General features: G+C 33.3%; 1 pseudogene; it reads right to left on the bottom strand.

Moving 5' to 3' along the window:
* Positions 1 to 2,381: 2,381 nt before the first annotated feature.
* Positions 2,382 to 10,989, bottom strand: LOC121481897 (annotated as a pseudogene).
* Between the last annotated feature and the right edge of the window lie 2,109 nt (positions 10,990 to 13,098).

The raw sequence follows: 13,098 nt of genomic DNA, 5'->3' as shown, positions 1-13,098 counted from the left end.
CCATGAGCTTTGCTTACGAAGCTGCCTACCTTTGGCACACTCCTTGTATTTCCACTCCACTTCTGATTGAGATGTGCCAGCATGAACTATCTCCTCTTATTGATTCCCAGCAGTTAACAATTATGCCACATGGCTTGATTTTTTTTTTTTTTCCAGTCTTCTGTCCAGCTTGTAAACTTCAGGACGGTACATGCTGAAATTGACTGTCAGTGATATGTCAGTGATAGCTTCACTCACAAGAAATAGGAACAAATGTACTACCCTCTGAAACTGTGTTTCTGACTCACCTGGTTTTTAGTGTCATTGTGAATCTCATTCATTCCGGAAAAAAAAAAAAAAAAAAAAACATGAGCAACTATAGTGAATTTATTGTTTTGATAAAACATTGCTTACTTCATAGGAGAAGGCATTTTCAGTTAAATTATTGTCATATCTTCATTTAGAATCTTTGGATAAAATGACATGGGAAAGGATGTGCTCCCTTCATAAAGATTCTGACCATCTATTGACCATATAACCTGAGGCTGAGAAGACAATAAAACAATATTAATGGGATAAAGGGAACAGTTATCCTTTAATGTAGCAAATATTGACTTTTTCTATAGTTGTACTGCTTTATGTATCAAATAATGCATTCACAATTCCATTTCATTTTGCAATTTAGAGATAGAGATATTGTAAAAGTCTCTCAAAGGATCCAGGGAAGCCTCCTGGACCCCTCCTAGGCTCCCCTCCTAGGAGAGGTTTCCCACCTCTCCCCTACTTCCCAATCCCTGTCAGAATTTCATCCTTCCTGATTTGTACATGGTCACATTTTATAATACTCATGATTTTCAGTTTTCCTCAGTGTATGCTCACCTTTCAGACTAGAGTTCCTACTATCCTAACGGACTTGGGTAAATTCCACCTCCATTCCATCTACAGTGTCAACTTTACTTACCATTAATATGCTTAAAATAGTTTTAAAAGGCAATGATGTCTCGCATGCTTAAAGTTAGAAAAAGCTCTTCCTAAATGCTCATATTTCATATATTGGGCAGATTGAGGGAATAGTACTCATCAAGACAAATGAATATGACTATTAATATTGAATAATATGGCTTGTGGAGCATAAAATATTATAAATTCATTTGTTTTCCATTTTCTTTTAAACCTTATTTAGTGAAGGAAACACTTAACCCTCTCTCAAATGAAATCTCAGCAAGCCCTGTGAATTTACAGCTCAGTCTGAGATAAACAGGATGAGCTGTTTCTCCCTGTTGCACCTCCAGTTTTGGGAAGTGAAGAAGGTATGATGAGATTCAGCTCTTTTTCACTTTTTCCCCTTCTTGCAAATGGCTATTTCAGGCCATACTGGGGTAAAGGCAGGGAGAAGCATGGTGAATGTCCAAGTGTTCTCTTTTATGCCTACTGACTGTTGGCTCTAAAAAAAAAGATAATTTAAATTTTAAATTATTAATTTGTAATACTTGCATTTCTATGTGTCTAATATTCACTGATTAAAAAATAGATTATTTCAAAGATTGTGCCAAACATTTCAAAGAAGAAAAAGTAAACACTGTATCTTTCCTTTTACATTTAGCAAATTCTTCCCTTATTTTACTGTCCCCCCACTCAACCAGTGTTTCTGTGTCCATTCTCCTTACTTAATTTTGTTTCAGACCTCAGTTGCTTTTATGGCTGTGGCCTTTTTCCCCTTAATTAGAAAATCACTCCTTTTCTCTTAGGCTCTTTACCCATGTGTAAAACTTACTGGCATATGGCCCAAGAGTAGGCTGAGAGATTGCTTCTCAGAAGCACTAGATAAGATAGGATGATCCGTGGTAGAATGGAACTAAATTGGGGTGTGTCTAAGAAAAATGAAAATAGATTATATTTAACAGACAGGCAATAAGGAGCCATTCTACACTCTAATGCAGGAAAAAGTTTAATCTTCTTAGGTTTTAAATAAAACTCATTGTTGAACCCTTATTCCTTAAATGTTTATAAAAATTTACTTTTTTAAAAAAAAAATATTTATTCATGAGAGACAGAGAGAGAGAGAGAGAGACAGAGAGAGAAGCAGGCTCCATGCAGGGAGCCCGCCCAACGTGGGACTCGATCCTGGGTCTCCAGGATTACCCCTGTGCTGAATGCAGCACTAAACCGCTGACCCACCAGGGCTGCCCTAAAAATTTACTCTTAGTAATGATGTTAAAGTTCTATTAAAAAAAAAGACTTTGCAGCCTTAAAAAAAGTACTGACAAGAAACAGAGACCTTTATTAAAAATGTTGTATGATGTCTAGTGAAAATTTTATTTTATTTCATTATTTTTATTTTTTGGATACCATTAGTTTATTATAAAAGAAATACATGGATACTATTTACATGATGAAATATTTTACATATTCACTGAAACGGGCAGCTTCCTGTGATGCCATTTCAATAATGATTTATTTCCATTTACATACTTTCCATGAATGTCACCATCTCTAAATAAGAAGTAGTCTTTGCCATCTAAAACTCATATGGTGCTTCCATATTCTGGGGGAACTTTATCTCCAACTCTCACACTAACTGTTGATCTCTCCCCCACTTTCCTGTAGAGCCCCATCCAACAGCTACTCCTGTTGCCCACAGTACCTTTGCTTGAGATTTTTCTGGAAGCATAATGCCTCCTTTGGTTACAGTTTGGCTGCATTCCTTTAAACTAAAACTCCATGAAAGATGGGAAGAAACTTTCTAAACATCTGTCCTGCTATGACTCCGGAAGCCACAGTTTGAACTTTGCGCTGGAGCTGTGCCCCCCCACAAGGTTCAACTTGTCTAGTGAAAATTTTAAAAGGTATTATGACATGAAGTAATTTATAAAAGGTAAATGCAATTCCCTGATGCTGATTGTAAAATATGCAAATTATAAAATCCAATTTCTTTTCTATTTTACTCTTACTTCAAAGACACAGAAAATAGATTCATGAATTATGAGAAGTAATTATGAATCTGCTCCTATAATTAAATAAGCTCCTCCTATCTTATTTTTCTTGACTATAAAACACATATAAATCCACATAGCCATTTATTGTACCCAGAAAAATTGACACACACACACACACACACACACACAGACATCCTTTGTATAGTTTATTGAAAACATCTCATTCTGCATTTGTTTTTTTTTCCCCAAAATTCTTACCAATGATAAGATCATTACTTTTTTTCTTATATTCTATAAGAATTTTGAAAGGTCCCTCAGGTTTAGAGACTTTGCTCATTCTTTCTCTGTTCTGGTAAAAGAAGGACAATCCTATTTATTTAAATGAGAATTCTGAGACCTCAAATAAAATTGTATAATTTCAGTCTCTGCTTGATTTAAATCCATAGTATTCATTACTTGTTTATTTAATTGGTTTATAGTATTAATGTACTGTACCATACTATGTGATCTAAGCACTCCTTAGGTGCTTATATTTTCATTTAGAAATAAATTTACTATAGAAGGAATATGAGGGGTGGTCAAGGAGAGGAGAGAGGGAGAAGTCACGTGAAAAAACAATTGTGTTCATTTAAAAAATGAAGAGACTCTACCTCCTTCAAATTCTGCTAATGGATTTAATTGAGATGAAGACAGCAAATTTCCCATTAGATGTGGCAACTGGTAGAGTTGCAGGGGAGGGTAAAGGTGGGAGAAGGTAAACTTGACTGGGTCCAGTTTAGGAGAAAATGGGATGAAATGTGCACCAAAGGTAAAGGCAACTCCATCAAGACATACTTACACAGAGAGAGCAGGGCACTGGGGCAGTATATGGAGGGAGATGTCAGGTCAAGGGAGTGTTTTAATATACTATTGAGATATAGCATCTTTATATGCTGATTTGAATGTTCTAACAAATGATAAAGGAAAAATTGTGGCTCATTTCTGGAGTAATTTTTTCTTATAGATGATAATTGAAATCCATCGCAAAAGTGCAGTACTTAGCCTTATATATGCAGGACAGTTATTCCATTTTAACAAGAGGAAAGACAAAGTATGTGAGTCTCAGGCAGAGTGGGAGATTTAATGAACCATTAAGATGAACCATTGGCAAGATGAACCATTCCCTTTGGTTGCTTCTCTTTCCCTAGTGAAATATATCAAGGACATCATCTGTGAATTTGAAAAAAAAGAGGCTGTGATGGAGAGTGTTTTGACTAGAGAAAATTAGTAGGCCCGTTCACCCACACTGAGAAATTCTGGTGATAAATTTATAGTGAGATAAGGTAGAATGGTTAACATTCCACTTCGAACTCCTCAAATACAGACATTGAGTAAATGGAGGTAACTTTCAAGGTAAATGTAAGGGGGAGGGGCAAGGGAGTTGAAGATGTATGAAAAGGAATGATTTAATTTCAGAAGCCCTGGAATCCCAGATAGAAAGGAGGACTATGGATGTAGTAGGAAGGAGATGAGCAGTGAGTAATGGGTAGGCCCGATGGACTAGAGGTCCTCACAGGGACAAAGAATGTTGAGAACTTTGCTGTTTGAATTAATTTTAGCACTGCATCTTAATTTTCTGTTGACTTTTTTAGGTATGACTGTTGGCATTAACTTTTTAATTAATTTTAATTTTTAGTGATTGTTCTAGGGGTGTATTATGCATTCTGAGTACCAATTCTTAGTCCAATTACAGTGTTTATTAGAATATTTTATATAAAGTAGAAAAAACTCAAAACAATAGTTTCTGCTTTTCCACCCTACATACATATAATATGCATATATATGTATACATAAAATGTCTACTCTAACTATTGTGATATAGTTATAATATTTTCTTTCATTATTTTATGTCTAAGAGTAGCTTTCTTTTGAGATATGCTCTTGAACTTTTGTTAGGTAGCCTATGGTTTTCACCAAATTTGGGAAGTTTTTAATCATTGATTCTTCAAAAAATTTTTACCTATCTCTTTTCTCGACTTCTATTGTTCATGGAGGCTTTCCTCATTTTTCTTTTCAATCTTCTATTTTTTCTCTTTTTTCCCGAAAGTCAAATAACATCCATTGGCCAACCTTCATGTTCACTAAGCCTATCTTTTGCCATTATTTGTCTGATCTTAAGCCCTTTCAGTGATTTTTACAGCTCAGATATTGTAAATATCAGTTTTATTTTTTAAAAGATTTTATTTATTTATTCATGAGAGACACACACAGAGAGAGGCAGAGACACAGGCAGAGGAAAAAGCAGGCTCCATGCAAGGAGCCTGACGTGGGACTCCATCCCAGGTCTCCAGGACCAGGCCTGGGGCTGAAGGCGGAGCTAAACTGCTGAGCCACCAGGACTGCCCTAGAATGTTCATTCGTTCATTTTTTCCTTACCACTCTAAGATTCCCCATCAGTTCCACAGCTATATTTTCTTTTTAACGGTTTAGACAAAAAAATAAATTACTTCTAAGATTTTGTCTGCTAATTCCAATATCTAAATCATCCTGGGGTTGGCTTCCATTGAAAATCATCTGTCTCACTTCCAGAATTTGTAGCACGTGAGAAATGCTAGAAATATACAACTACTATTCCAAAAGTCCTTCTGGAAAGCAGTGTCCGAGGACATTTGCTATTAAGGATGCTATTTTACACAACTTATCAAGAGTTGATAAGTTGAAGGTTTTGGATCAACAAAGAATAGGATTCTTAAAGATTTGTAAGGGAAGGGATTGGTTCTGATGGCATGGGGAGAAATAATCAGGACTATTATAGTTTCCTTTTCTTGACCATGTTCTTTTCCAATATTTGTAATTTAGAAAACTTACTGTTATAATTCCCAGTGACTTCATGACATGGAAATTATGATCACATTGGCTGACTAAATAGCAAAAGTATTTGAGTTCTTAAGCAACAAAGACCTTACTTACATTGATGTAATTGCCCTTAGTAGGAAAGAATGGAGTACTTTGTAGGACAAGCATTGTTTTCAAATAAAACCAATGAGAAAGTCATTTACTGACATATATAAATTAATGGCTTCGAAAGTAGAGTTCAGAACATGTTTTGTTGAGAAACATTAAATGACATTTTTTGATGTTTTAAATAGATAAATTTCAAGTCATTAGTTCACCTAATTTGGCTGATATAATTTTCCTTGGGAACTTAGAAATGCTGTCTTTAAAATCAAGAGGGAAAAGAGATTCATTTTTTTCTTTCAAACTGTTATAATAAATAAACAAATTCATACATATATGGAGTGCACATTTGATTTCTCTTCATAAAGAGCATTTTATTATAATTCAGATACTAAATGTATTGAAAAACACATGCAGTCATAATTTTATAATATAGAAGTTAATATTATGAGGCAGAATTTATGCTTGAGTTTATAGAATTACAAAATTTGATGAATATACATCAGACTTCACATACTATCCAAATATGTTTATAGTTGTCAACTTTTAACAGGGAATATATTGGTTGATATAATATGTAAAGAAAAAAATAATAACAACAAAGAATATTTCTTGCCAATCGATGTATGTAAAAGACAAGCTCTTACATTAGAGAATAGAAAATGTGAATGAAATTTTAAGTCGTCTTTGCTTAATTAATGAAAGGAAAAAAATATTTTTAAAAAACACTAAAATCATTTTAATTTTTACCAATGTGTTATATATATATTATTAGAAGTATGTATATATATGATTAGAAATATATACATGATTAGAAATATGAATACCTGAATATAATATAATATTGTGAATATGTGCATTTTTATGGGTAAACACGAAGGCTTTAATTATAACCCAATAATGTATTTTTCCATTTCTTAAAAATGTTGCCCCTATATTTCTCAATACTCTCCCTGTGAATTAAACTATAACAAAGAAATAAAATAAACACTACAAGACTTTAGGTCTTATATAAAGAATGTACTCTAAGTCACTTTGTTAAAATGATTGGGGAATGTAAATGTTAACATAAGTTAACTCGTTTGTTAATATTTGAAATGATACAAAATGAACAGTAGTATCACATATTTTAATGCCCATTAGAGCCAGGAAAGACATTGAAAAAACTTGACAACTTCCCTGGCAATGGCACGGATCAGATCAGACTTAGTTCACCATCCAATCATTATGGACACATGAACTGATTAGAGAAGATGCTGGCTGGCAAGAGGTGGCCAGAATATCCTGTTTTTTCAGCTGTAACTTCATTACAAAAGTACTTAAGTTACAGATTCTCTTTACAAAAGCGTGAAAAGACCAGGGAGCATACCCAAGAAATAGTCCATATTTTTTAAGCATAGAAAGATAGAAGGAAATATTTAATAGGAAATAATCATTTGTAATACTCTATATTGAAAGTTTAAGGTTTTGTTTATTGGCATCTCTGATTGTCAGGTCAATTTATTTTAAATATGCAAATATATACACAGATGAATATCCATATATATAATTTATATTAATTCTCCAAATTCTGTTTATATAAGCATATGATCTGAAGAGATACTGGCCCAAAGAGAACAAGGGCTGGCTGCAAGCGACTGGAACACCTCTGTTATTATTTATTTATTGAATATTAGCCTAGTGCACTAGATATAGTTACTCATGTGTACATAAAGCAGTTAAAACACATGAGATAACACTAAATGTTATATAGGGGATTATGATGGGATGATGTGGTAGCAAGGAGTTTGATGGCTAAATGAGGCCAAGTGGTCAGGAAAGATCTCAGATATGATGTATTTATAGGATGTTATACTCAGTTCTTACCAAAATTTATTTAAAGACAGTACCTTGTCATTAATTGCTGAGATTACCAAGACTATCACCTGAGACGTCACCAAATTATCTTTCTTCAGTTCTGAGACTTTATATTGGCACATAATCGTGATTTCTGACATTTGTTTAATTGCTCTTAACTGTTCACCTTGACTGCAAGTCCCAAACTGGATCTTCTTCTAGGATATCATGTGGGTTGTACTTGCTCTCTGATTCTAGACACTACCACCTTGTTCATCTGCTCCAGTTCTTTTTTCATATATTATCTGTTACCATTTCTGTCTTTATGCTGCAGCTCAAGCATTTGAGCTGTCTTTATGCTGTCTTTCCTCTATCTGTCTTTATGCTGCAGCTCAATTTGTGATTAGAATCTCTTGTCTTATTTTATATCCTGAAGTACAAATCTATGAAAATGCAGAGTTCATAGTGAGGTTTTTTTTTTTTTTTATTGGATTCAGTCATAAGTTTGCCTTTTATTTTGGGAGTTCTTTGTAGAACCTGAGTATTTTCCCATTCTTACATGAGTCACACAACCAACTACTTTCTGCAGTTAAATGAAGTATTTACAAACACTTTCTGACATTCTTTAGTGTTTGTCTTCTTATAAAACTGATGATTTGGGCTTTGATTGAGAACATGTATTTTGCAGTCTCCTTTTGAAGTAACTACCTTCCTGGAAAAGTTCTACTCATTTATGAAAACTACTCAAATATAACCTTTGATCTAATACTGTCACTTAGTGATATTGAGGTGATTCTTACTTTGTGTTTGCGTGGTGCTCTGTAGCTAATAATGTCCTACTTCAGTTATTTCATTGTCATAATTGTTCATGTCTATCTCTTCCACTCTTCTGTGCTACCCTAGATGGAAGATTATATTGCCTATTTATCCTTGCATGTCCTTACTACTGTATGAAGTTGGAAAATCAAGGCTATTATTCCTCTTCATAAGACTCACTTGAAAGTGCATTCTGGGTCTGGGGGGTGGGAAGAGTGTTATTTTATATTCATGGAGATGTTCTTAGCAATAAATGGAAACTCAAATACCACATCATCCCAATGTATATTACTGGAATTTCATGACTATCTCTTTTTTTCGTTGGTATGAAAATTTACAAAGATATTTTGAGTGTTCAGAGTAAGTTATACAACATTGGAAAAGCTATACAACATAGCTAAAATTAGACAAAACACTTAGTAAAGAAACACAAAAATGTAGAATAATTGCTCTTCTGGTTGTCGGTGTAGTTTTACTAGCACATAACAGACTAGATTTTATTATAATAACAAAAAAAATAAGGCTGCGAAAAATAATCTTATGACATGTTAAGATCATTTATTTTTTTTAATTCTTTTAAGATTTATTTTTATTTATTTATGATAGACATAGAAAGAGAGAGAGACAGAGACACAGGCAGAGTGAGAAGCAGGCTACATGACAGGAGACCAACTCAGTACTCGATTCCGGGACTCCAGGACTACACCCCGGGCCAAAGGCAGGCACGAAACTGCGGAGCCACCCAGGGATCCCCTACTTAAGATCATTTATTATTTGATTCCCAAGATTGTTTTTATTTGCTCAGAGGGAACTTAAAGTTAATTACTCCAAATTCAAGTTTAAGGAATAAAAAATAGATTAAAATGTGCCAATTACTATTAATTTAGTATATATTAATTTTATGGGTCATATTTAATTTGTAGTGCTTTTAAACTTTATCATAGAAAATATATTTAATTCCCTGAAAACTTTTTATAGCAATCAGGTATTTTCTAAGTGTTCTGGGTAAAAAAGAGGAATGTAGAGAAGTGATAATTTTAAATTATGATTTTACCCATGTTTGAGGGTTATTAATGGTCTATCAAGATAGTTATGCACATTTACTACTTACCACTAAAAAGTGCATTATCAGAAAAATAGTAGATGCAAAAGAAGAAAACTTATTTTTAATACAGAGGCAATAGTATTTAGCATCATGAAAGATATGCAGATAAAAAGTAACTAGTATATATTTGCTTTGTTTTAAGCAGTTGATGTAATGCTATTTCTTCTACCCGATAATAAAATTCATAGTTTTAGCAATAAGGTCATTATTAAAATCACAATAATAGTATGTAGTGAACTGAATTAGTATATAATATGTCACTATTCTATATATTTGTCAGATATATATATGTCAGATTTTATATATTTGTATATGTGTACATATGTATAATTATTACTTTAAAAATTTACAAGTTACAATTTATAGTCTCTCTATAGTACTGGATGTTTAAAAAATGTTATTTACTTTACTTGTATTTGTTATAGTACTTCAATGTTTAAAAAATGTTATTGATTCTCTAAGTACTTAACCAGGAAACAACTTTAGCATTGATAAGAGAGCAATTTACTGAAATTTTCTGCAAGAACCTGACTGAATGACATGAAGCCAGTGGATCCATAGATGATGCATTAAAAGTCTAAGGCTTTTCTTATAGTTGGAAGTATAAGCATAGCTGTTAGAAAATCTTGCTAAATTAGTGCAACATAGAATATTTTTTCAAAACAGCAAAACCATGCCCTACAAAAATATATTTTTGCTGATAATATTTAAATGTACATTTAAAAAAAATTTCACTTTCTTATTAAACAAAAAATAAATAAATAATAAATGGCACAAAATAAGAATTAAGCTATCAAGCCATGAGATGACATGGAGGGACCTTAAATGCAAAGTAGTAGTGAAAGAAGCCAGTCTGAAAGGCAATGTATTGTGTGATTCCAGCTACATTTACATTCTGGAAAGTCAAAATGATGGAGATAGTAAAAAGATCAGTTGTTGCCAAGTGTTAAGGATAGAGACGATGAAAAAATGGACTGTAGAGGATAGTTAGGGCAATAAAACTACTCTGTATGGTATTATAATAGTGGCTACATATCATTATACCTTTGTCCAAACGAGAGACTATACAACACCGAATGAACCCTAATGTAAGCTGTGGACTTCATGTGATAATCGTGTCAATGTAGGTTCATCATTTATAATAAATATGTGTACCACTCTTGTGGGGGATGTTGATGTTGAAAATACTGTGAGTGTATGGGTCTAGCAGTAGATGGAAGCTCTATACTTTCCATTCAATTTTGCTATAAACATAAAACTTATCTAAAAGGGGTGGGGGAGGAATTTCCAGAATGGGAGAGTAAGGAGTTTAATTGGCCTTTTCCAGCTCTACCTCAGGGCTTTATCTGGGGCAGAAATGGCCCGGAAGATGGGGCTCATATTCCCTTTTCAGCTTTCAGTATGAGACTACATTTTAGTTTGTGAGGACAGGCTGTCTGCTTTCCTCATCCACTCAGCCCCATGAAGCAGACTTTATGTCAGTCGATCATGATTGAAAAGATTGTGTTTCTATCTCTCTATCAACCCCACAAGATAGATTTAAAAAAAAAGTTTTGCTAGAGATAAAAAGTGTATTTCATAATTATATGTATGCCAATCATCAAAAAGTTACAATTATAAACAAATATGCATCTAAAAACAGAGTCTCAAATGCAGAAAGCAAAAACTGACAGAACTGAAAAAAAGAAACACAGAAATCAATAATTATCATTGGAGACATCAATACACCACTTCCAATAATGGAAAGGACAATGTGGCTGAAGATTAACAAAGAAGAAATTGCCTTAACCCTATAAACCATTAAGACATAAAAGACATTTGTAGAATTCACCACTCAAAGCAGCAAAACCCCCATTCCTCACAAGTGCCAATTGAACATTCTCCAATATAGACCATATACTAGAACTTAAAAGAAGTATAAATAAACCTAAACGAATTATATTTTGCAAAATATATCCTCTGACCAAAATGCAAATAAATTAGAAACTAGTAACAGAGAGATATTTGGGAAATGCACATATATGTGGAAAATAAATACACATCTAAGTAACTAATGGACCATAGAATAAATCATAAGGAAAATAAGAAAATATTTTGAAGGAAACCAAGAGGAAAACACAACATACTACAACATGATATAAGGAGAATTTGCCTTGCAAGGAATTTATAGCTCTAAACATTATATTAAAAAGGTTAAAGGTCTCAAATCAGTAACTAACCTTCTAAATTAAGAAAATCGAAAAAGAAGAGCAAACTAAACTCAAAGGAAACATAAAGAAGAAAGTAAATAGAGGAGAAATGAATGAAATAAAACAAGAAAAGTGATTGAAATAAATCAAAAGCTGAATCTATAAAAATCAATAAATTGGCAATCCTGAGGTAGATTGTGCAAGAACACAGAAGAGACTCAAATTGCTAAAATCAGGAATAAGAGAGGTGACATCACTATGGAACTTACAAAAATACAAAAGGATATGAACAACTTCTTGCCAGTAAAGGAAAGCAAAACAAAACTAGAACAGAAAATGCATAAAACAGGAACAAATGCTTGAACATTTGAGTTGGGCATGCAGGTTCTGTTCTCTGTGGGTTAACTCTAATAACTACTTAGATACAAATGTAATATTTAGTCCTTGATAAGCTCTACCTCTAACTGCCTACTATGACTTGTACTGTCACTCTGTTGCCTCTGTAGACTCACTATTGCCAAATTCACATCTAGTTATTGCTAGATGAACTTAAGTAGGCTAATAAGATAAATATTTGATGTGTCACTCAAAACAGGGCATGTTTTGGGGTGTGAAAGTCATTGCTATCAAAAGTATACGGATTCTACGAAAATAACAATGACCTTTCCAAAAGCACTTACCAGCAATGAGTTTCAAGGCAACCTAACTGTGTAATCATGGGTTAGCCAAGATGATGGAAATGCTTATTTAGGTGGACTTTCTGATGATAACTATTAATACTTTTGAGTACCTTCTTCAGTAGGCACTGAACTAACTTAACCTCCCTCTTTTCAACCAGGGGTAAATGATTGGAGCAAGTCTATGCTCCATGTTGAAAAGAAAGAATTGTATTAATCTTGTACGAAGCTAGAGAAATTTATGTACACTCATGCATTTAAAATGCTGAAATAGCACTCCATCATGTCCTCTGCTTGCAGCTGAGGCATAGATTCAGAATCTATCAAACTCAATAGCATACAAATAGACACAGACCTTTAAGTTTCAAAATTGCTGGAAGTACCAAAGTATTTCTTAGCTTTAACTTTAAATAAAACTGCATTATATCTGCTAAATGCCAGGAATCTTTGAAATTCCTAGAAAAATCAGAAGTTCTTTCAAGCCTGTGTAGAAAAATATTATGCTTTAAGAGATCATTTTTCACAGTCCTGAATCCCCCAGTGAGATGCTGTTTTCTTCAGATAAAATTCTAATAATGTGTTCTCAACCTTAAAATTAGCTTCCTTCAACGAAATTTTCTTTA

The sequence above is a fragment of the Vulpes lagopus genome, chromosome 24, assembly GCF_018345385.1.
Source record: "Vulpes lagopus strain Blue_001 chromosome 24, ASM1834538v1, whole genome shotgun sequence".
In the NCBI taxonomy this organism is placed as follows: domain Eukaryota; kingdom Metazoa; phylum Chordata; class Mammalia; order Carnivora; family Canidae; genus Vulpes; species Vulpes lagopus.
The sequence above is the reverse complement of the archived record's forward strand: the minus strand, read 5'-3'. Positions and strand labels throughout refer to the sequence as shown.